At 38.5% G+C, this 26,501-nt stretch overlaps 1 protein-coding gene across 3 annotated transcripts in view; it reads right to left on the bottom strand.

Annotated features, from left to right (window-relative positions):
* Positions 1-26,501, bottom strand: part of astn1 (astrotactin 1) — a 263,789-nt gene that overhangs the window by 220,519 nt on the left and 16,769 nt on the right. The window lies entirely within an intron of this gene.

Below are 26,501 nucleotides of genomic sequence, written 5' to 3'. Positions count from 1 at the left end.
GTAGCATCAGCCTGCAGATCATAGTTATTGGCTCTTCATACAATTTCGCTGACAAAGTTATGAAACGGTAATTTGGCACAGGTGGAAACAATTCTTCTGGGAGGATTTATGTAGCTAAAAAAAGCAAAGTGCAGTCACATTGTTCCCTGTCGATACAGTTGCCAGGGGGTAGCGTTTTAAAATACAAGCACAGTATGATGTTCTTTATGACTACTGTACCACATTATGATTACTTTCTATAAACAGTAGTGAATAAGCGTTATGATTATTGCATCGAATCCCCCTAAAGCAATTGCAAGTACTGTACAGTACTGGCTCTTTATCTTCAGCAGGAGAGCAATTGCAACCAGCTACTCTCACAGCCGCATAAGCAGCGATCCTTCAAAAAGAAAAACGTTACAGAGGAAGAACACCCCCATGCTATCCCATTTTAAGACAATCATGGCTTAAGAAAAAAAAATTGAAGGTAATCTTTTAAAATTGCTCAAGCAGAAGAAGGTAGCCTATCGGTGGCTACCTGTCATCTAGCCAGTGAAGAGAAAAGCTGACATCGGAGAGGCTTGGGAAGAAAAAAAAAACTTTCATTTCTCTCTCTCTCCATTCTTTTATCATTTCAAGAAAAGGAAGAAAAAAATGTCAAAAGCAAAAAAAAAGCAGGAAACTTTCTCAAATCAATGCCGCATTGGGGACTTGGAGTCAATTTAATGCAACAGAGTTCAACACAGCATGACTGCTTGGAAAGGACTGCATGTCTCGTTACCCTGCACGACTTCCGCTCATGTTCAATAACTCATGGCATATGAGAGCTCGCTATACTAAATAACATTACTCCCGTGGCCTTCTTCCTGACATACCTTTTATAGCTGGAAATAAATCCCCTTCAATCCAAAGTGAAGCTAAACGCAGCACCTTCCTCCGGATCCGAAGTCAACAAAAACTTAAAACGACTTAAAATATTTGACATTAGATGGCAGCCTGGGGGGATTGTAGAGTGTCTGCATATACACTCCATTTTATATTTGTTTTCTGTACCTTTTAAGCTTTTTCGCAAGATATTGCCGAATGTTAGAAATCTTGTTCGGATCTCCCAGTCTCTCTCCAACACTCGATTTTATCCCAGGGCCACTAGGTCTTTTTATTGTTTGTTTGCTTTTTTTTTTTTTTTTTTTATCATGTCTTATTTGTTCTGCTTCTTGAACAAGGCTCAGGCATCACATCAATGTTAGTGCTACTGTTTTGCTTGCAGTCCATGATTCCAGGACAACAACAGCAAATTATAAAGACTTTTCCAATTGAATTAATTAACATGAGCTGCACAGAATCTTGTGTTCATTGTAACTTATTGTAGTATGACCTTAAACAAACCCAGTTCAACTGCACCAGAGACGACAATGGAAAGTAGACTGGATTTCTGCACGCTGTGTAAATAGTTCAATGTTTACATTCTAAAACTATCAGTGCATTGTTAAAGACCACGACAATGCCTGTAAATCTTGCTGCTGGATAGGTATTTATCAGCAGACGCTAGCGGAGTGCATGCAGTCATCAATCAGTACTTATGACCGTATTTCAAACACAAGGGAAATAATTACAAGGCATTCGTCACGCTAACTGTGGCACCAAACAACTATATAACTGAGATGCAAATCATCTTCTGGAACCCTGAGTCACAGAGACGAAAAAATAAAAAATACTGAATGACACCACCCTCAATTCTTTGAAGGGAAACTATGACAAATACCTTTATGTAACAAATACGTGTGCCAGATATCTAAAAATTGCTGACAGATATGTTTAGCTTGCAAGATTTAATTGTACACAGTGATTCCACTTACCCATAAACAAAACCAGCCAGTAATAAATTATGCAAGCAAGTATTTGTTATTTATTTATTCATGCATGCTTCTGCCTGGAAAATACAGCAGTTCTCTCGATGCAAATGCCGAGCAGACATTATGGTGCTCGATATAACCTAAATGTTTCATCTAGAAATAAAAATCCGTCCAACAACAGGCAGTGATGGAGCACAATCAACCAGCACTAGAGGAACTTTAATTAGTTAAAAGTGAGACAGTATTTTATGCACAGATCCTGAGACACAGCCAGGCCCCTCAGGAACATGAAAAAATACACTGCTTGTAATTGCATATCATCATTGCATTTAATTCCACCGTCCTTGCACAAATCTTTGGATTTATCATTTAGAACATGACGTGCCAGCTACAGGGAAGCTCCCATGCTTGTGAGACTCCTCTTCCTGGTGGTGAACAATAATACAACACTGAATGAAGCCAAGAGAGCACACTGACGTGAGGTGGCTTTAGTGAGGATGACTTGCAATATCATTTCCACATTTCTGTGCAGCTGAACAAATATGCTGGCATTTAAACGAGCCTTGCATGCTATGCCAAGACCAGTAGTTATTCTTAAAGAAGCGAAGCACACCTTGAGGACCTTCAGTTCCCCTTAGATAAACAGACATCATAATTAATCATGTTTTTAAATTATGTTCTGTTGCAAAAAAAAAAAAAAAAAACGATTTAAATTACATAAGGTACAAGTACGGATTTTTATTAAGAAATATTACCATTAGCAGATAAGCCAGGGTCCAAAATTAACTAAATCATTGGCAAAGTTGGTGGCTATATAAAAAAAAAAATCCACAATCCAAGCATTACTCACAGGCCAAAACCAATAAATATATATGCAATGAAACAATAAATAGGCATTCCTTTCAAGACATTTTATTGATTATAATAAAATATGAAAAATACTACTATTGACCTAAATGGTTAAGAGTCAACTGCTAGTGTTTTATAATCCAACATGCCTACTTCGATCAAAGGATGCAGGGTGCTTGTCAGTACCTCGTATTATAAAAACTACAGGAGGGGGAAGAGCTTTTTCTTACAAAGCCCCAATGTTATGAAATAGGAATAGCCTTCCAATTATTAATGTTCAGGACTCAGACACATGTCTCAGTGTTTAGGTCTAGGCTGAAATTTTATCTATTTATGTAAGCCTTCTGTGAATAGTTTTGTAATTAGGTAAAGGAGCAGATCTGGAAGACTCATGGACATTGAGCATTATGGTGATCTGATATGTTTAGATGCCTCCTTCCCAACTCTCACTGATCACTCAGGCTTGTTGACAGTAAAGTAACTGGTTGCTATACTTCCCAAGGATCCCTCATGTCTGTGTTTACTTCTGGCTTTCCCTTTTAGTTATGCTGTTAAAGTTATTCCTGCTATAGTCCCCAAAAATATACATTGACCTCATCTGTTATAAGACTGTGAGTGTACCTTTTCTTTCACTTTCTCTCTCTGTCGAGCTACACATGGCACTCCTGAGCTGCCTGAGATCTCTACCCCTTTCGCCCTCCTGACCTATCTGACACAACCTATTGCCCCACTTCTGATTGGAGTTCTCGTCACAACTGGGGCTCTGCCTTGCTGCTGAGCTTGGTCCTTGCTTAGGATGCGTGTTTTGACTGAAGATGGTTTTACTTGACCATGTACAGTCTGGGTCATGGCTGATGCATTCAGTTTTTTTCTGATGATCTGTGACAGCAGTCACTCAATAGATCTGAAATTTCCACAAAGGGTTGTGCACCTGAGCCTCCAACAACAAGAGAAGACTTTACATAAAGTTAGACACCTTTCCCATTATCCCATTATAACATTTAGCCTCATAGCACATGGCATGACTGCAAATGAATCTCTGCTATATCTACAGGTATCTGGTATCACCCAACTGAGGATGGGTTACCTGTAGAGGTTGATTCCTCTCAAAGTTCCTCCCTATTGTCATCCCTTTGAGTGTTTTTCCATGCTATTGTCGACCCTGGCTTGCTCAGCGAGAACGAACTCAAAATTATAATTTTACTTCACAACTTATTTCCATAATTTCTTTGATTCTGTAAAGACAATGACCACTTTTTTTTTTTAGACCTACTGCCTCTGTCACTTTTAACCCCCATCTGCTTCTGCTACCAATGGACTGTGAGTGGACTTCTGGCCCTTAATGTAAAAAATATTGCTAAGAAGCCTGCAAGAGCCGCCTCTGTTTTGTACGCATTTCGTCATTCTGCCACTGCCCTCGCTCACCAGCTTTGTGCCGCCATGCCTGCTGGACACTGCTTCTGATTTACACTTGCACATTTTGACTTTCCACCCTAATCTTTCATTTTTTTCCAGCCCTAATTCTGCATCTTTCCTGTAATCTTCCTTTTATTTACTTAATAAAAACCCCTTTTCCACATAAGACCTTGGGGAGCACCACAGACACGAGGCAAGGTCTTACGCATAAAAATGGTTTTTCCCCAAGACTCGGGTTATCCTAATACAAAAAGTTGAAGGTGTAAATATATCACATGATACATATCACAAGACCAAGCAATACACATTGGAGCGGCTTATCCTGCAATATATACAGTTATGGGGTTTCCCTATTCTTATTGACAATTCTGCATTTCTTTATAATACAAAGCATATTACATGTAAAATATGGTCTGACATCTGAATATTTTCTTGCATCAGTAACAAATGCATGTCCCATGTATTTTACATGACTCCTTGTTCTAAATAACCAGTTTTGGAGAGTGCCTCCTTGTGTGGTGAGTAAAAAAATTTTTTTTGTACATGCACAAATGCAGCATTGTTAAAACACTCAGGTCTTTTTTTTTTTTAAGAAAAAATTTAAAGTGTTGTTCATGGGAAGGCTTGTCAGAGCCAAAACATCCACTTGCAACACTTTGCCAGCCTAAAATCTTTAGTGGTTTTATGTACAGTGACCTTAAAGACACTGAGAAGCTCTGCCTCTCTTTAAAACTTTAAACCGCCAACGTGAAACACTGACCTTACACTCAAAAATATTTACTTAATCAGAAAATCCAGAAGACTGGTAAAGCAAATCAAACCTTAAATTTCAAGCACTGTCTGTAATAAGTAAAAGTGTTAGCATCCAATAACCTTCCAAAGTATTTCAAACATTTCTGAGATCCAGTGCCGAGACTGACAGGGAAATTTGATAGCTGAACTTCACTAGTGCATTCAACAGAATAGTGAAGAGACCAATTGTTAATAACGTTTTAAATGAAAATTCTGCTTATCTAAAAGGAAATCACAAAAAAAATTCAAAAATGTTACACAAAATCCATCTTTAACATTTTTAACAATATTTTTTCTTTAATAAATGAAACAAAAGAGAAGACTAAGTTTCTCTTTACATGCATTCAGACACTCACTCATCATCTAAACCGCTTAATCCTGTATTCAGGGTCGCAGGGACCTGGACCCTATCCCAGGACACTTAGGGCACAAGCAGGGGTACACCTGGACAGGGTGCCAATCCATCACAGGGCACACACACATACTCACACTATGGGCAATTTGGGAACGCCAATAAACCTAACCTACGTGTTTTTGGACTGTGGGAGGAAACCAGAACACCCAGAGAGAACATGCAAACTTCTTGCACACAGAGTCAGGAATCGAACCCGGACCCCGGAGGTACAGTACAAGACGACAGTGCTAACCGCTACACCACTGTAATGCGTACATAAGCTAAGCATATAATGAAACTAAATCTTTGCAGTAGAATGTTGCAAAATTTTACATAAGCTTTCACTAGCATGATTCTCAAAGGCACACCTATGAAGCACAGGCTTTTCATTTTAATTATTTTTACAACTAACTGTTCTGTTAAACCAGCTGTGCCATTATTGTCTCATAGCTCTCTTTAAAACTAGATGCATTTTTAAATACAGTTTTAATCCTGCATTCTCCACTAAAGAGGATGGGCTCACACATCTGTAGCTGACACAACACAAGTATTGCAGCAATTCTTTTAACCTAGACGAAATTGAAAAACCAGGAAATCCTGCCTGAACAAGTGCATGTGTATGTTGCTTTGTATTTTTATGTATTTTCTCCAACTGATTATATTGTTATTTACAAAGGCAGAATTTTCCAGCTCTTAATTTCTACTAAACAAAGTTTAAATGTTTATTCCATTGTATAGCATGTAATATAAGCAGTGGTTTATGTATACTTTATTATTCAGCTTGTTAAAAACTTTTGGTCATAATTTAGAGATACAGTATGAATATTATTTGAGAGTCATGTATGAAACAATATGCTCTATCAATACATATGGCCTAACAGTCATCACTATGACGGGCAGTGTGCTATTACAGTATAGACAGGACATATGGTTCTTACTGTACATCATGTCGCTTTGCATCATATTGTGCTAAATGTAATTCTCTGATAATTCAGACTAGCGTTGGACTGGACTCTTTCTTTGTCTGATATCAGGTCCAGCATTTTTGCATTTACTGGTCTGATGCTAGACACCAAACTTGTGCCAGCTTAACATTAAGCCATATTTAGTCAAATTGGTTTAAATCCTTAATTTAAACTAGGCAAGGGGACAATTGTGTTCTATATGGCATTTGTTGAAATGCTCTTTACGTTACCTAAACTATTATATTTTTATTATGTAACAATTAAATAAAAATAATATGTCATCATATGGCGTTGACTTCTGAAGTACAATCATTTCAATTATCTTAAATAACTCTCCACATTGCATGTTTACAAAATTAATGGATGTTAATACATACAATAAGTCATCTAAAAAGAATTAAGGGCTCCATCGTACAACTCTACTGCACTTAGAGTGTTTTCAAGGTTAAACTAAACGTACTTCATCATACATGCTTCACTTATTACCAATATTAAGCAGAAGTAATTACTTGGGCGGGAGGGGGGTGTCTGAGGGGATCACAAGTGCCTCACTTGCATAAACACCACTCTATATGTGCTCATGATAGGGTGTTACATGTTTGTAGGGATTTATCTACAGCCAAGCCATGCTTTTCACCCCGCTGTGCATGCTGTGCTGCATCCAAGATCTTTTGTGTTTTGGAGCAGGAGGTCATGTGGTATGGCTAATCTGCTGTACTCCAAGACACTTGGTGGTGAGAGGCCTGGGGTGACATGAAGTTGCATTGTGTGACATCTGCATTGCTACCTGCACCAGAGACTCAGCGACAATCATTCTGTACTTAAAGAGAATAGACATGTTGCAGAGAAAAATGTCTTACATAATTTGTTTCTGACAAATTTTTGTCATTTTATACAAAACCATAAATTTCAAAATTCAGGCAACACTGACCATGACGTAGAGTCAACGTTGGCTCAAGATCCGACCTCCTTGCACATCCAGCAAGTTAACCTTGCCAGCAGCAGTAATGGCAGCAGTTTCTATACAATTTCTCAAATGATGTCATCAAATCAGTCTGCCTGATCTTGGCATTGTCACTCTTGGCCTTCCAGATTTAGGGGCCAATCAGCAGTGAAACCAGTTGTTCAGAATCTGTTCCATAGCCTGCAAATTGCAATCTGGCAACTTCTAACCATCTGGCAACGTCTGCCTGTGTTGCACCAAGCTGACGCATTCTGATAGCCGTCTCTCTCCTAGCATTGTCTGAACAGGGCATGGTATATTGGCAGGGTAAAATGCATAATTATCTCTAGTAAACAGCATCTGAGGATAGGTGAACTGTTAGCCATGTTATCAGTGAGGTCTTTTTTTTTTTTTTGCTAGCAAGAATATGTAAAAAAAACTATTCTCGCACAAAATCCTAGCATATGTTAGTGGATAAAATATCCAGTGCAAATGCAGGAGCAAGATATTTCACAGGCCACAGCTCCAACTTCGTGTTTTTTATTGGCTCAAAACACTAAGGCATGTGAATTTACAGGTCAAAGATAAAGACAAACTGGGCTTCCAAGTAGCGCGGCAGAAAGGCATTCATCCAAACATAAGAAGATAGTGTGTTTGAATCCAAAAGAAGCCATATCTTTGTGCTCTTTGGGTATAAGGGATAGCATAGTTTCTTTCCTCTGTCAATCACAGTGACTGTAGACAATTGTGCCGTGTGTGAGCTCATGCATGAAGAACAGGGCAGATAACTCTAACCTCCAAGTGGGTTAGGTCAGCCTGTGATGCAGCATGAGCAGCAGTTGATGTCGAAATTGGCTTCACATTCATCGGAGGAAGCACATGCTATCTACCAACCTGGGAGGGTGAAGGCTATCATATGATAGAGGAGAATTGACTGGTGTGTAGGACCTGGATGAAAAAATGAGGACTTTTTATAAAGATATGATAAAGTTTAAAAGCTAGCTTTACATTTCAATTATTGTCTTTTCTGCCAAGCAATTTATATATATATATATATATATATCTGGCACGGAGCCAGAATGTTCAAGTTTGTACCTACAGTCACTCATACACACCACTTCAATTTAATTCTGCGTCTCTGTTTCACCCTTCCCCTGTGAGAATTTGATTTTTTTCCAAATGAGAGCCAAAGAAAACACACAATATCAGAATCTCTTCTAATGGCAGTGTACACACACACACACACCCACACAAACATTTTACAGCTATTTTAAATTCTTGTTTCTGCCCATTAAGGCATGTGAGTTCAGCAGCTTTTGCCTGATCCTATCTTTACCACCACCCTGTAAAGCATTCCCGTCCTCTCGTCTTGAAATAGCCACTCTTAATGCATGCTAATGGGGCAAAAGATCTACACTTGGCTTTAAGTGCAAATGAAATGGACTCAATTAACCTAATATTTTACCAGGCCCCAACCTCCAGAAGGGCCAACTCAACTCTCTTCTCTTGAACGAACCACACTTTGTTCATTAGTCCTTCGTTAAGCAATCAATACCACATGAACTGCGTGTCACGTATGTACAGTAGCCAGGGCTATAATAAAGCTCACGGAAACAAATTATATCCAGCTTTAGAGAGATGTAAAGAAAACAATACTATTTTTATTATATTATTGCATATATTACATCTCACCTACACTGGTGAGAAAAAAACGTGTGTCAGACTTCACTAGTTTTACCCACAGATGTGCTAAAAGGTTAAACACGAATGAAAAGAGAAAGCATGATCAAAATCTTGAGGATATTGTTATTCTCACCAGGGACAACAGTGTGAGCCATTTGTTGAGGATTTGACAGAGAAAAAGTGTTGTTAATAGTGTCAGCATGCATTTTAGGATTTTGCTGTAATGTGCTAAGTATTTTAATAAGCTGAGACATTGCTAGAAATGCGCGCACACTGCTTTTAAATCCAATACATAAAGATCTACACATTAACAGGCCAAGCATGTCCGACTCGTAAATCATCAAATGTCGGCATTTCGTGCCCTTATGGCTTCTATTATGTTCGTTAAGTTGTAAAAATAGTGGAGATCCTGCCATGCTGTTCAGTATACTATAAATTAATGGAATGAAAACTTGGCAAATGAAAATTCAGATTAAATTTAGATTAAATTTGTCGAACTGTAACACCTTAATATTAAGCAAATTGAAAACATGCGCAGTTGGACGTGGCTGGTTTTGCATCAGGGGGAAAGGAACTCGAGCGTGACCTGGAAAACGGCAGCCAGATTTTTTTTTTCCTTTTAAATTCTAAATTTGTGTGCTTAAAAAAAAACCATGTTCAATAGCCATGACCAATTACCTGTGAGGACTGGAACTGTTTGCTAAAGTCTGAACCTCTATTTTTCCAGTCAGTATCCAAACTGTCCATAATCACAATGGAAGCACATATGACATCAGCAATGTGTTACACCACTGCTGTTATGTTAACAGTTTAGAGAGATCAATCACAGTATATGATTATATATATACAGTTGGGTATGTTAATGGTTCAGATTAATGAAAAAAATAAAAAAAAAAGAAAATAAAAAAAAGATATATATATATATATATATATATATATATATATATATATATTAAATATGTATTATAATATATATTATAATATTTGCGAGTGTTCCGCAAGACAAGCAAAGATTTTTAATAAATTTTAACGTGAAAAAAATAACATGTCTTGGTTTACGAGCACCAAGTATCATGTATCGTGCATGCGCTTCTAGTTTTGACGCCGAGCGTCACGTGATCACAACTGAGCCAATGGTTTTTCTCTCTTGTGCTGCGGAATTGTGGATAATCGTATATGGGTATATAAATAATATTAAAAATATTAAAATATAACAATTTAACCTGCTCCCCTCTCCCCCTTCTCGTCCTACACAGTTACCCTTCCTCCACTCTTTTCACACACACGCGCACACACATCGGAAACACTGTTTTATCGGAAAAAATAAACAAGATATTGCTCTAATGACACTCGATTAAAACTGGCTAGACATAATTTAATTAAACAAGTAGTTAGGTATTTGTCTGAAGTTAAACATGCACTATAAATTAAATCTACATGTTAAGTAGAAGTGAAGTTATGAGCAGTTATGTGCCAAATTATGTCACAGCATCTAGCGCTTTTTGGATATTATTATTATTATTATTTTTTTTAATATAGCACTTTTTTTCTTGAGGTGGGTGTGGCTATACCCGTCACTTAACAGAGCCAATCAACAAGACAGTTTACCTTATATAGTATGGACAGAATATGCAAAAAAAACACAAAAACAACGGTATGGTACCTACAAACTGACAAAAACCGACACAGCATGGCTTACTTCAAAAAAAGCCAAGTAGACTATGAAAGAAGTACAACTTAGTGTAAACAAAGCGTAAGATACTCAACTTTATTTATCTGTACTAATAAGTTAGGTAGAGAGTTCTGCTGTACAGAAAATCAGACAGACATACTGTATACGTGGGCTTCAACCTAAAATAATAATATCACTGATTACATTAAAGCTGATCAGCTTATCTTAAGCTTAACGACTAGTTTTGGGTATCGTTTGGGTTTTTTCGATAACGGTGCCAAATCGATACTTTCAAAACGGCACTGGTGCCAAAACGGTGCCTGAACCGATACTTTACAAAAGCCACAAAATGATTGTGGATGACTCAAGAATAGATTTTTATTGAACAATATATTAAAACGTTTAAAGTATATATGAACATATAAGTACTGTTGTAGTACTACTAGTACTAGCTGGAAAGCCATAACTATAAACAGAATCCATGTTACATAAGTATTTTACAAATCATTTGACCATTTGTTAGCATGAATGCAAGATTTGCACCCTGCACTTAACATCACATTAGCCCACTACTAACCTGCAGAAAGGCTGCTGTCATTATAATCGGTGGACTCATTTTTGCTACTGTTGGTATGACTGGGGCTGGGGTCATCCACACCGATAGTGCCAGCTGTTGTCCACAAGCTGTCAAACACGGTGCATCTGACGTGTTTCCTCCTTTACACGCAACTGCTGTAAAACATTTGTTGCACTTCGCGGTGTCGGAATCCTTTCTTGTGAAATATAGCCACACTTTCGAACGTTTAGTTTTAGGCATTTTAACGAAAGTTTTTTAATTTAGCAAGCTAAGCTTGCGGTAGACCACCTCCTGCCATCAGAGCGAGTGTAACGTTAGCTGCTGCATTCATGCGCATCTCGGATGGTCTATCATTTCCTGATGATTTGTGCTTTAAATTTTTTTATCTAATCTAATTAACTTTTAAATCTTCAAAAATAAAATGAACAGTAACATTACCGCAACAAATGTTTTGGATTTATATTATCAAAGCTTTCCGAAGTTCTCAAGATTTTTCTAATTAAGGAAATAAAAAATTTTTCCAATCATTTCTGACACCCCATAAATGCAGTCTTTAAATTTTACTAGCGATCATGTGTGTTGATAAATCTGATGCTTATTACAACTGTGTCATCATAGCCCCAGAGAACAAATATTTCAATCGACAGGCATTTAAGTGGAACCGAAATGAGGCACCAAAATTCGCGTTCTGTTTTGGTCCAGTACATACCAGTTATATAGGTACCGTTGCCTATTGGCACCGGGTTTTTTTCGGTACCCAACCCTATTAACAATGGGTCCTTATGCTAGTGCAGTATGTGGGGAAAAGTATGTGGACAACCTGACCATTGCACACATGCTTTTTAAACATCATTTGCTCTTATAATGTTCTTCTTGGAACACTTTCGACTAAATTTTGGAACATGCCCTAGTGTCCATTCAGTTATGAGTGCATTCTTGAGGTCAGGCACTGATGTTGGGATGCAGTCGATGTTCCAGTCCAGGGGTGAGGTCAGGTCACTGTGCTGGAGTTCTTACATTCCAAGTACAGCGAACCATGTCTTTATGAAGCTCGTTGTACGCACAAGAGCATTGTCAAGCTGGAATATAGTTGAGTCTCTTATTTCCAGTAAAGGAAAGTTTAAACATTGAAGTATACAAAGACATTCTAGACAAAAAGGTACGATGGTCAGGTGGCCACTTATTCTATGCAAATCAGTGAAAATGTGTTGAAGTCTGATATAATAAAATGTCCAACCATTTTGGAAAGTAAGAATTTCATTACAAAGTAATCGGACCGAGAGAGTGGGACTCCTTTCAACCTTAATAAAGGCTATAGAGTGGTGATACAATCATAATCATATCTCACATTTTTGACAGAGAACTGCACAAAGAACTCGCCTCCACATACCTTATGGAAATGCAGTTTTAATTATTTCCTTATATAAATGAATTCAATAACTTTAGGAATAAGATATGAAGATAGTCATGACTGTTTAAACACAGTTACCGGTTAGCACAACAGCACTGGTCTAACACTTTGCTGATGTTGTATGTGGTTTGATTGTGAATATGAACAGTTTGGATTCAAACCCTTAACAGTAGGGTTTAGGAATGTAATTCTTTTAAGACTTCATTTTGAGAAGGTACATGTACACAAATAATAACCATCTATATCAGCTAATACAAAATAGTTTTGACAAAACATACTGGTTATATGATGGTTTTGATAATATATAGTGATACCAAATGACAATATACATAGGTTTTTACTCACAAGGTAAATCGAATGTAGGATCATATTATACATGAACTTGTCCATTTTACTGCAATAGCTTGTAAATAAGTATCTTAAAAAGGTCTTCATATCTTCAAGGCCCACTTAAGAACCTCAGAGATCTTTATTCTGCTGTCATTTCAGCCTGCACATCAAGCTGCTTTATAGCTAAATTTAAACATCTATTGGAAAGACACCTAATGGTTAAGTAGGCCTCTTTTGTATTCAGCTCCTTTGTGATTTCAAGCACAATCCATTAAAATTATGAGGAATGCTGTAATAGACAGAAGATTTCCAGCTTCTTGTTACACAAGCAGCAGCATGAAGCCGGCTGAATAAACTAGAATGACTCGATCCAAACGTCAATGCCGAGCGTTATATAAAAGGTGCTTTTAAGCTAAACCACCTGCCGATAGATCTTCAGCTCAAAGCAAATTTAATTTTCAGGAAGCTTTTAAGCAATGCATCTACAGATACATCAGCAGAGATGAGTCCATGCATCACCTCTGAGCAATTGTAATTCAGTTTTAAAGGCTTTGTGAGGATTTTATTTATGCCTTCAAACACAATATTTCCGGTCTGGTTCTGAATTACAATTAATTTACACTTTTACAAGTTATTTAGCAGGTTATTTTAAAGCATCATTTGAAAACTGAACAGTTTGAAAAGCATATAGCAAAGTTTCAGACTTGTCTTAAAAGCTGGCATTCATAATTTCATTTATCACATAAAACATACGCCAGAGAGCAACATAACTGGATTTAACTATATAGCGCACACACACACACAGCCACATCCCACCGCTGTGGTCAAACTCTATCGCCTTATTATCTAAAGATTGAGAGTTTGATTTCCGAAAAACCTACAGACAGGATGTTAACGGAAGCAGAACTGGTCATCCCTCTCTGGGTGGGTGGGATGTTATGCTCTACCTCACCTGATAATCGAACACTGGTCAATCTCTAGCCTCATGCATAGCAAAGGTTAAGTTAGGAGGGAACAGGGAAATCCAATCTACACATTAATGAATGGATGGCTTGGGGATTTATTACATTTTGGTTTGGTAATGATCTAATTTATGCTTAGTTTCCTGTTAGACTCATGTTTTCATAACCTTTCTTACTTATCTTTACCAAGGGTGCCAATAATTCTGAAGTAGGCTTTAAAGTATTTTTTCAAATGCAATATGAGGTATAATGAAGCATTCAGGAAATATTTTAAAACACACATTTCCGAATCCCCTAATGCTGTGTTAATTTCCTAATATTTTAACAGAATACAAAATAACTACAAAGGGGAGAAAAAAAAAATTAACGATGAGCAGTGAAAGGTCTGTGAGACGGAAGATAAAAGAATAATATTCTGCACATCAGAGAAAGCTCATGTCTCGAGCATCTCAAATCTAACAGCTCGCACCTTTCAGGAACCTCGGCCTTTTCACACGGACGTTCAGGAGATGATCAGATCTTCGATACAGGATATGAGGGAAGTGGAAATGTTTAGCTTTATTTTTTCCTCCAGACAGCAATTTCTCTGCTTCAGTTATGTTGACAGGTCATCTGTCTTCGCCTCAGGGGCTGCAAGATGACATCTGTCAACCAATATGCTGGCCAGAAATAGTGTTTGTTGTTAAATCTAATGACCAGCATGGCACAGGCATCCATTATGGAGAGGAATGACAATTTGATAATGATGCCGCTGAGTTGCTGTGTTTTAAGGAAAGTTTGCATCCTATTACGGTGTGTTTAGTCTGGCCGGAGGTAAAGCCGTAACTGGCATTTTTTTATTTTTATTTTAACATTGAGATAAAGGAGAAAATGCTACGCAGACATATCACATAAAACACTGATAATAAACTCAAAATTTCTTTAATAAATATTAAATATATTTTCCCCTCACATTAAGGATTAGCCATTCTACTCTGTTAGACACTACCACCTTCTTATAAATCTGCATATTTTAGTCTTAGATGATATGGAGCGCCCACCGTCCCATTTCCTGTGAACGAGCTGTTGCTTTAGAAATAATTTATGAGTCTTCCAAGGAAGACATGTGTCACCTGCTTCTAAAAATGAAACAGCACACCTGTGCTTCCTAATAATGGTTCTGTAAAGGTTTTTTGTATGGTATTACCATGTAGCTACATTACTAAACCTCTGACTGTTACATTCTTTGACTCTGATTGTTAAAATGAAGTTAATGGTACTATGCTTTTTAAAAAAGTTATATGCACATTTGGTCAAATTTCAATATATGGTTTATGGTTTAGCAATGACTATAGAGACATGGTTTGATGAGTTCGGTGTGGAAGAACTTGACTGGCCCACAGAGCTCTGACCTCAACCCCATTGATCCCCTTTTGGATAAACTGGACAGGAGATAGCAAACAAGCCAGGCCTTGACGTCCAACACCAGTGCCTGACCTCGAAAATGCCCCACAGAATAAATGTACATGAAACACTCCAAAATCTTTTTGGCCTTCCAAAAGGAGTAGGAGCTGTTATAGCTGCAAAAAGAGGACCAACTACATATTGAAGTACAGTGGAACCCCGGATTACGAGTAACGCGGTTTACGAGTGTTCTCGAAGACAAGCAAAGATTTTTAATAAATTTTGACTTAAAAAACGAGCGTTGTCGTGGTTTACAAGCTCCGAGTATCATGTATAACGCATGCGCTTCTTGTTTTGACACCGAGCGTCGCGTCGTCACAACTGAGCCAACGGTTTTTCTCTCTCTAGCGCTGCGGGTATTCATCTCCCCTGCTGGGTCTTAGTGCTCGTCTCTTACTGGTATAATCAATTCGTGTGTGTGTGTGTGTGTGTTTCTTTCTCTTGCGCTGCAGAGTGTGTGTTATGTGTGTGCGCGCATAATTTGACACCGCGCCGGTCACACACAAACACACACACACACACACACGCTCTCTTTCTCTCTCGCCTTTACTGTCTGTCAGTGTTTGAGTGTGTGTGTTATGTGTGTGTGTGTGTTTTTTTTCTCTTGCGCTGCAGTGTGTGTGTGTGTGTGTGTGTTATGTGTGTGCGCGCGTAATTTGACACCATGCCGGTTCTCTCTCTCCCTCTCTTTCTCTCTTTCTCTGTGTGTGTGTGTGTGTGTGTGTGTGTGTGTGTGTGTGTGTGTGTGTGAGAAACAGAGAGGGGGTGCTTTACTCACACACAACCGGCACAGTGTCAAATTACGCTCGCGCACACACATAACACACTCAGCAGCGCAGGAGAGAGAAACACACACACACACAGCGCCTGTGCACATAAATGGAAACACTTATCTGTCAGGATTTTAATTTTTACTTTTTTTAGGATAACGTGCAGGTTAATTTGTTTTATTTTTAATTTATATTTTGTGTTAATTATTTTTATGTATTTATTTTTTTGGGCTGTGGAACAAATAATTTTAATTTCCATTATTTATTATGGGAAAATGTGCTTTGATTTACGAGTGTTTTAGAATACGAGCCCCCTTCCGGAACGAATTATGCTCGTAATCCGAGGTTCCACTGTATATAAATTTAAATACAGTGTTTCTGCAGCTTTCGCCAACATCTTCTATTTATGTAGTCTATTTTTATTAGAAAATATCTTTCTAATAGTACTATCTATCTCTTTCAAATAACTATCTTTCTATAGTGGAGTAATAATTAATTTCCTTTTTTCCAGGGTGCTTCATGTGAACCTTAGACTGCGGCTCTTGGCTCATTGTAAACTGCTGCTAAAGCTCATAAACACGTGAAACTGGAGATTAGCAACAAGCTGATCTTAAAGATATCATAAACGTGTGGAATTAGAAGTTGCTAACAGCCTTTCCAGAAGCCAGCGATGCTATAATATTTAATATTTAACCATCATGAAAGAAATATGCAAAAATTTGATCATCATACAAATATACTTGTGAAGAAATGAGATATGAAGCTAGTCCTGTGAAGATAAAAAAATTAATGCACATATTTTACTGCTATTAATTTAATAATTTACAAATATTCCATTATTTGCACAGTTTATCATATTAATTCATAATAAATAGAGTTAAATATGTAAAGGATGGTTAACATAATTTTTTTACAGAATTTAGTGCTTTTAAGTTGAAAAGTAACGTATGAAGCTATTATACATTTCTATAAATGACGTTTTCAAGAGTTTCAGAGCATCAGAAGGATATCATAGAAACAGGTTAATTATTTAGAGACCAAACACTTTGATAACCGCCCTGTGACAACATAGTGTGTGAATGGCGCTTTTGCTTTTCTAAGTATTGTTTAACATGCTCAGGTTAGAATCTGCCGCCATTAGGACGCCTGTGCGTCTAGGCATGTGAAACCCGGTAGACATTGAGATCTCATTGAGATAAACAACTTTCACTGTGCGTGTCACTGAATCTACTCAACAGAAAGTCAGTTATTTTGGGTGGTTTGCAAAATGCACCCATATGAATGTGATATACTCTGCCAAGGGAATTTATACTGTATAATCGCCACCAAGCCAATATGAGTTGTGCGGTGCACCTGGGCAGCGATGGCACAGGTGCTTGGGCCCGATCATCATTGCTTTGCAACTATATTCCTATTTGAGCCCTACAATCTCTTATGTTCCCTGTGCTTCCTAAAATTCTGAAATATACTCAAGTGGACAGCAGATAATGGACATATAGAGGACAGCACGCTTTGTTTTATACTCATTCCTACACATATATACAGTATGATGGATAGTCAGAGTGGATATATCAAAAACTATGTGATTGATGTCATATCTCTTATCCCCTGCTTCAGCTGGTCTCTATGGGGATCGCTCCTTTACCCGAAGCTTTCAACTCTCGTCCATATCCGTCAGCCCACCCTGTCTCACTGACGGCTGACTCATGAAACTGACAATGCAAATGTTCCTCTGCATTAGCTTTTCATCGAAGCATAGAAGCATAGGTGGTATAGATGATGAATAAATAAATTATTATATTATATTATCAGCATCACTTAAATCATGGGGTTGTTTTTATATTTTATTAAATCTTTACGCATGTAAACAAGAAGTCTGATCTCATCACTCAGTGCCTTAATACAGAGCAGCTAATGACCGAATGAGACTTTTACTTTTAAAGACCATTTTACAGTCATTAAACCCACCATGGGCAACAGAACCATGCAGCAAACGAAACTCCCATTATTTTCACTGCCCTTAAAGCGCGGAGTACATTTTACTGTGTTGCAGGTGAAAGGCGTTTTGTGTTTTAACTTTTTAGACACAGAGATGGTAAATGTTAAGCCCTGTGCACAAAGAAGAGCAATAAGTTCACAAATCAGGATGTGCTCGTTCTCTCTCTCTCACTCTCAAAAAGTTCATTTACATGATACTGCCTATTTTGCAACCGTCAGTTTGCTGTTATCAGTGTGTGGGATGTGTGTATTATCAGTATTAGAAATTAAAGCTGCCCAAAATCATCACCCTGCATGTTACCGACACTTTCTTTAATTGCAAACTGTTTCCCATTCAATGAACAATGAGTGGTTTTGTTCGTTTTTCTTACCAAAGCTGTCAAAAGCGGATCAGACTTAAGCAGAAAGGAGACATGGAAATTATTATTTACTTATGAGTGTAAAAAAATTGCCTGCTGTGTATGTACAGTATAGCGACCCACCCTGCCTGAATTATTATAGGGAAACACTGATCACATTCTTTTTTTTTTTTTTATGAATTTGTACATTTTAGATTATTTACCATTTAAAAGTTTACCTAAATAACTGCAAATTGGGTTTAAATTAAAAATGGCCCGAATGATTTAATTAATTGAATCTACAGCTCTTAGTGCCACACCCTCACAGCCTTATTCTAACCCTGAGCATCATACACCACCAGGAAACAAGGTGCAGGGATTAAAAAATAATAATAATTGCTTGTTTGTTTAATTAATATTATAATCTGACCAAATAAACATAGTCGATATTGATAATACTAATATTATGCATAACATTAAAGAGTATTGCGGTGTGACCCAAATTGCAAACACGTCAAATATTGTTTAACTTGACTTGCAAGTTACAGTGACAAAAAGGCAAAACGAGCAAATTCTAGGATCGTTGGCTAGCTATCCACTTCATTATCTGGGAGCCTGCAGTTCATTGAGTATTATCCCTCAGGGCACGGAAACAACTCGAGCAGGACATGCGCCAGGATTCCCCACCGTGTCCTACATTCACTACTGCTATTAGCGCCAGGACACGGCCTCTCATGATGCACCATAATTGAACACGTCCCCTCCAGTGTAAACCTGGAACGCTATTCGACACTGGAGTCAGGATCTGGAACTAGAGCAAACCTGGCTCCGGGTCAAATAAATACCTTTAGAGTTCGGATCGGGGGCAACCTCTTCAGCCTATGTTGTGCCCTTTTAATAAATTAGGGTTGGTTGTCATGTGAGGCCTTTCTTATACTGATACAAACTAAAGATCTGTAGACTGATTTTCCCTGGTACAACAATGGATAAGATAAATGCAGTTAAAAAAAAAAAAAAAAGAGGCTCATAGCGTCAGGCCATAAATGCACAGTCACCTGGGGCTGCCTGGAGAGTGATGGCATGTGTGTTAAATATGTATGACAGGAGAATGCCGGAGAAACTCTTAAGTCTTTCGAATTTTCTCAAGTTCTAGAAATCTATCTTTGTTAGCTGCAGGCTGTAAGACAGGCGGATGAAACACACATCATATACAGGCCCGGCTCTTTGCAATTCTACATTATCACTGCACGAGACACTGGTGTGGGCGTAAAGATAATGAACACATATGTCAGAGGTGAACTTTTTACCCCCAGTAAGGTAAGACTCTACAATCATTCCTACTTCAATGTTCTGCCTGTCAGAAAAAAAACGATCAGGCATGAGACCACATTTTAATACTCCAGTACCATGATGCAAAATACGGTTGAAATAAATTATGCTCTTCTGTGTGGATCGTGACGGTTCTGTTAAATTTTCTTAACATGGAATGAATCTTGCTAGCAGAAGTTTGCAAGTGGGAACATAATGTATTCTAATGAAAAAGGTTGACTTAATAGTCCAAACAGGTTAAGCTGATCAGAGCGAAGCGTTACAGCACACGTCTCAAACACAAAGCTTGCACTTGGAAAACATAATACCTGAATAGCCTCTAAAATTCATCATCCTCCTCAGAGAATATTACAGACGAAGCATCTCGGGCCGTGTACTTTTTTTAAAGTGCTTTCATCTAATTTCTACACGCAAAAGTGTAACATGGTGTGTGTGTGTGTTTGAGACAGCGAGCAAGAGAGAAAGGGAGAGAGAGACATAAGTGTGCAAAACTGCAGTGATAAACCAAGCAAAGAATAAGACGCTATGAATTATTAGATAACGAAGCACCACAGGAGACACGAGGTGTCTAATGCACCATGCTCATGGCATCAAGCATGGGGGCAAGCTCACTACATCTCTGTGGCATGCACCGTGATGCCATACATGCACACCTCAGGGCTATAGATAATGTGTGAAAGGAAGCACAATGCTTTTTAGTGTCGCAGGAGCATACTGGAGGTTTGATATCAATGTGAAAAGCCTCTGATTTTGTATCCAAAAAAAGTTATTGCCCCATTTTATGATACTCCTCGCACGTAAATGTAATAATGTTCAATTATTTGTCACATGCACTCTCAGTTAGGAAGCTGGGATCAGAGCGCAGTGTCAGCCAGGTTGCAGCGCCACTGGAGCAGATAGGGTTCGGGGCCTTGCTCAAGGGCTCCACAAAGGCAACTTGGCAGTGCTACAGCTCAAACTCCCGACCTTTCGATCAGTAACCCGGCAACCCACAGCCTTAAGCCATGCCCCCCCATAATATGCAAATTTGATCGCCCTGCAGGTTTTAAAGAGTTCATGTATTTTTCTGGAATAGTTCTCCAAGCTTTTTTGGCTCTCATTTTCAGACCAAAAAGCATCTAACTTGTGGAAATGAACCAGTGAAGACACCTACGTTTAAATGCTGTACAAAGATTTCAGTTCAGCATTCAATACTATCATCCCACAACACCTAATTGGGAAGCTGAGCCAGTTGGGCCTGAACACCTCCCTCTCTAACTGGATCCTGGACTTTCAGTCAGTGGGGATCGGGAACTGCACCTCCAGCACCACCACACTGAGCACTAAGGCCCCCCAGGGCTGTGTGCTCAGTCCCCTGCTGTTCACACTGCTGACTCATGACTGTGTAGCTGTACACAGTTCGAATCACATCATCAAGTTTGCTGATGACACGACCGTGCTGGGTCTAATCAGCAAGAACGACGAGTCAGCATACAGAGAGGAAGTGCAGAGGCTAAAGGCAACAACCTGTCTCTAAACGTTTCTGAAACAATAGAGACGGTGGCTGGCTTCAGGAGGACACAGCGCGACCGGTCTCTGCTGAACATCAACGGCTTCTCTGTGGAGATCGTCAACAGCACCAAATTCATGGCTGTCCATCTGGAGGAGAATTTCACCTGGTCCCTCAACATCAGTTCCTTGCACAAAAAAACCCAAGAACGTCTTTTCTTCCTGAGAAGGCTGAGAAAGGCCCAGTTTTCACCACCGATTCTCAACAACTTCAACAGAGGGACTATCGAGAGTATCCTGAGCTGCTGCATCACCAGTCTGGTTTGGGAATTGTGCCATCTCAAATCACAAAACCCTACAGCGGATAGTGAGGACACCCGAGAAGATTCTTCTTTTGAAGACACCTACACCACACGCTGCATCTGCAAAGCCACCAGCATTGTGGCTGACTGGACACACCCATCACACACACTCTTCACCATCCTGCCATCTGGAAAAAAGTAGCGAAGCATTCGGCCACTTCAGATTGTGCAACAGCTTCTTTCCACAACCCGTCGGCCTCCTCCACAAAAGGGACTGGACTGATAAACATAGGGGCAGGCCCTTAACCCCTTTCTGTTCCGGGGGCGCCGTATCCTGGCTGACCCTGCGCTCTGACACCAGTTACACTGGGATATGTGAAGAAAGAATTTCTCTGTGCAGTAATGTATATGTGACAAAAAAGACCTCAAAACATTGGGACTAACCTGATAAACACACACACTGTCCAACAACCATCTAACAATAGGGCCAGGGGTAGCTCAGTGGTCAAGGCATTGGACTACGGGTCGGAAGATCCCAGGGTCAAACCCCACAACCACCAAGTTGCCACTGTTGGGCCCTTTAACAACCCTATGTTGTTAATTTTTGTATATGGTTGATAAGCCTACTTGACTTGACTTGAGTGAGTAACAGGAACAGATGATATCAGATGATCTGGCCGGTGATTAATATACTGGTAATGCTGGATGCTAAGTGGTTGGAACAGATGAGCGGGGAAGTGAGGCCGCTACTGAGGTTGTTACATAAAGAAAAAAAAACACACACATATTAAAATTGTATCTTTTGCAGCCTTTTGCAGTAAAACATTTGTTCCCATTTCTTCAATTTAATCTACATAATTAAATTTAATTTGAACAAATGAGGAGAGGCTTGAGATTTTTGCACAGTACTGTACATACACTCTAATCCCCCTCTCTCAGAAAATCTTCATCTTCATAAAATGACATTTCTGTGTGTAGCTCTTGATGTAAGTGACACTCGTTCCTGCGTGTTGATGCATTTTACATAGATGTCAGACAGCAGTAGAAACTGTGATGACACGTTTTTTTTATTTCATTTAATCATTTAATGCGTTTAAAGAACACTTCCATATTAATACCCATCATGAAATACATTTATGACTCTGAAAAGGATGTTTATAATTGGGTGAAAATACATCATGTATTATATATCTTTATCTTCTGTCTTGCAGTAGTTCAATTTGTTATTTTATAAGAAACGTATTAAACTTTTATACTATTATAATATAGTCTTAGGAAAATATTATTACCCAGAAGCCTGTATTGAAATATGTCTATAATCTGGTACTATGGCTTCAGCGTATCATCTCATGCCTACTAATAATGTCAAAAACCCTGCAGCCAATCCTTTTTAATACGTGAAAACACACATGGTCATGTGTCAAGGCCAAAAAATCAATTTGATGCTGTAGCCTTCCGCTAGCAATTAGCCCTGCACCTTGCATGCTTCGCCTCTCTTGTTTTCCTGGGCTGTTCAAATTGTCAGTCTTCTTATCCCTGTTAATGGCAGACAGTCCACGGAGGCCGACCAGTGAACGCCTCAATCCTGAATCCACTTATTTAACCTCCTCTCAAGAAAAGGTTACTTACAGGTTAATCATCCATATAAAGATGGGGCGACGTGTTCGAGTTTACTTACAGGAGCTAGAAAGCAGTTCTACATACGAGCTGTTCTTTAGAGTTTATACTGCTGGTTCGAAACATCAACCCATCTGTTACAACTGAAATTTAAGCCACGATGTACACAACCCACTGAACCGGAGAATCAGAGACAGATGGAAAGTAATTATGAGAGGCAGAATGCTAACGAAGCTGCATGTAGCATTCTTTCGCCCTTGTCATTTGAACGAATGATCTGTGCCAATCTTAACAGGTGCTGCAAATCATACGGCTGATATGGGAACACAGAATCATGTACAGTATGGATACAGAATAAAGGTTTGCATTGTTTTAACAATTGTTTTAATAGCAAACCTCTCCTAAAATGACTATATACTTATATATAAGATTATAAATTTTATTTAGAAATAAATTTTATACTATACTATATATATATATATATACACGTAGCCATATTCATTCAGGGTCACAGGGGCCTGAAGCCTATCCCTGGAGACTTTGGGCACACCCAAGCTGCCAATCAATTGCAGGGCACACACATATACACATGCATTTTGGCCAATTTGAGAACACCATTTAGCCTAATCTACATGTCTCTGAGTACCCAGAGAATTTGCAAACTCCATGCACACAGACAAATGTGGGAATCAAGCCCTCAACCCTGAAGGTCCAAGGCCACAGTGCTTACCACTAAGCCACCATGCCATCTATGTATTAAGGTTGTCAACATTAACGCATTAACGCAAGTTAAAACTAAGTTTAACTCTAATGGCTTTCCATGATCACAGCACAGTTATCTGTGTGTGTGTGTGAGAGAGAGAGATAATGGAACGTTTAACGCGAATAATAAGATAACTGAGGAAACATCACCAGATTAGCTAAATGGCAAGTTTCATTATAAAAAGCTCCTAGATTAAAGTTTGGATAAAACCAGCAAAGTTGTGTACTCAAGCTTACTTCAAGGGGAACTATTTTTACACGAACATATTAAATGTAAGATGTGGGAGTGCTGACTCACTCTGTTGGTTCGAGCCCCACTGTCCCACACCCCATACTACCCAGCCTCTGCATGCATTGCCAATCCCATTCAAGAGACTTTAACATTTGGTAAATGTTTAAATTTTGAAATATTAAAAAGCTGCATACTTTGTTCCCTCTAACCAGTTTCCCAATGCTTTTTTTTATTCAAACATTGTACATTTATAACACAAGTAAATCTGAGTATTTTAAATTTGTGATTAATTGTGATTAACTTTGATTAATCAGAGACTATGACTGTGATTAACTAGATTGAAATCGGTTGTAGGGCTAAAACGATTCCTCAAGTAACTCGAGTAATTCAATTACAAAAAATGATCGAGGCGAAATCCTCTGCCTCAAAGCTTCTTTTAATTATTTTAAAACCTTGCGTTTTTGCGCAATTATTTGTTTGGCGTGACAGCGTTTGCGCTTTGGGATGCAAGCCACCAGTAAACACTGACGAAGTGGAGTGCTTACGTCACCCAAAAATGCGGAAGGAGACGCAAACAGTTAGCTGTGTATCGATTAGATGGAGCATTCTGTTTCGGGCTGCAAAATGGAAGTGAGCGATAAAAGTATTAGCGAGCCAAGAGAAGAAGAAACCAGCAGTAAAGGCTTATGGTATGTCTGAGCTGTAGATTTTGAAACTTTTAGTTCTGAAAGTTGAGTTTCACAACTTAGTGTTTTTGTATAATTCTTTATTATAATGTTTGCCTTAGTTTTTTTAATACTTAGTCATTTGAAATACCTTTTTTTAGTTTTTGCATCTGAGAAAAGACTTTAAAATAAGAACGTATGGCACTGTAATGCACTTAATTAATCTCAGTCAACTTTAAGCTATTACTTGTATTATATTATAATAATGACGATGTTTATTTTTGATAAGATGCTGTATGCATTTAAAAAATAAAAGTTGATTTTTCTAAAAAGAAAACCAATTAATCTTTGTTTCTCCTATATATTTTACATTGCTGTTTAATTAAGCCAAAGTAAATTTTATCTGATTACTCGATTAATTGATTACATTTTTGGTAGAAAACTCTATTACTAAACTATTCGAGAGCTACAGACCTAATCGGTTGACAGCACTAAAATTAAGGATGCCTCTATATTTAATGGCAGTCTCATAAAAAGTTCCACAGAAAAACATTGTGCTTCTATTTATAAGTGTATTCACTCTCTGCGTCAAGACACTACAGATTATCTGCAAGCCTGAAAGTTAAAAACACAGTGCTGCAGAACCCCCTATAACTTTAAGACAAAAGATACAGGGCCCTTCGTTTAAGTGAAACATTAAATATCTCACTGCTAAATAACTACCATAAAGTATTTTTTATCCCAGTGTTACAGAAGAAACTTAGTAATCATGAAAATTGTGTAATTTTGCGTGAATAAGAAAACCACAGAGTCATCAAAGTCCTCTCCTGCTGTTCTAGCTAACAATTATAAAAGGGTTTCACAAAAAGCGGTTGGCTTGAAAGCTATACTATTAACTGGCCTGTATTGTTAAGGGTTCTGGGAGACTGGAAGAAGCCTTTGGTGAGTATAATATATTTTATTCTAGAGTCCATGCTTAGAATCAAAATTTTGCTTTTCAGTGCACATACAAACACACACACATGCACCCATACACGCACACGTTCTCTGATCGGCGTGCTGGTACATTCACTCTCTCTCTCTCTCTCTCTCAGCCAACACAAAGAGGCAAGGACAAATAATATTGCATAATAAGCCAGAGGTAGAAAGCATTGTGTGTTATAGGGCTGCATGATTACTTAAAAAAAAAAAAAAAAACTCACAATCTGGATTCATGCATACACGTGATCATATTTCTAAATGACGTTGACGGTGTTTCACTTGCACCTGCTTCCCTGCATTCAGATTACTGGACAACAATCCCAGAAGGCTGTATGAATCACACTCATTGGTCACACTCACACAGTGTAAAACAAAACGAATCGACTCGATCACTTCTCTCATCTCTCTTCCTCATTTACGGTGTTCCACTGTCACAAGAAGCCAGGCCTAAACAGACGAGTCAGTTTACTTGGTGCGCTTGGAGTAGAATGCCCTTATTTCTGTACCGAAAACCAGAGTGTAAAACTCTCTGTTTTGCATTCAGATTTTATTTAGACTCACACAAGCTCCCAATCGTGCACTCCAACTCACTTGCGCACGTTCAAATTGTATTTCCGTTCAAACTATGTATCTCTCCTGTGCGCTCAATATCACAACATTGTGTTGTTTTATTCCATTTAATCAGAGGCTAAAGAATTGACAATACCAGCCAATCAAAATGCTTTGGGGGTTGGGGACGGAGACCGACGA

Source organism: Clarias gariepinus, chromosome 1 (assembly GCF_024256425.1).
Source record: "Clarias gariepinus isolate MV-2021 ecotype Netherlands chromosome 1, CGAR_prim_01v2, whole genome shotgun sequence".
Lineage (NCBI taxonomy): Eukaryota > Metazoa > Chordata > Actinopteri > Siluriformes > Clariidae > Clarias > Clarias gariepinus.
Note: the sequence above shows the minus strand (reverse complement) of the source record. Positions and strands in the feature narration are given on the sequence as shown.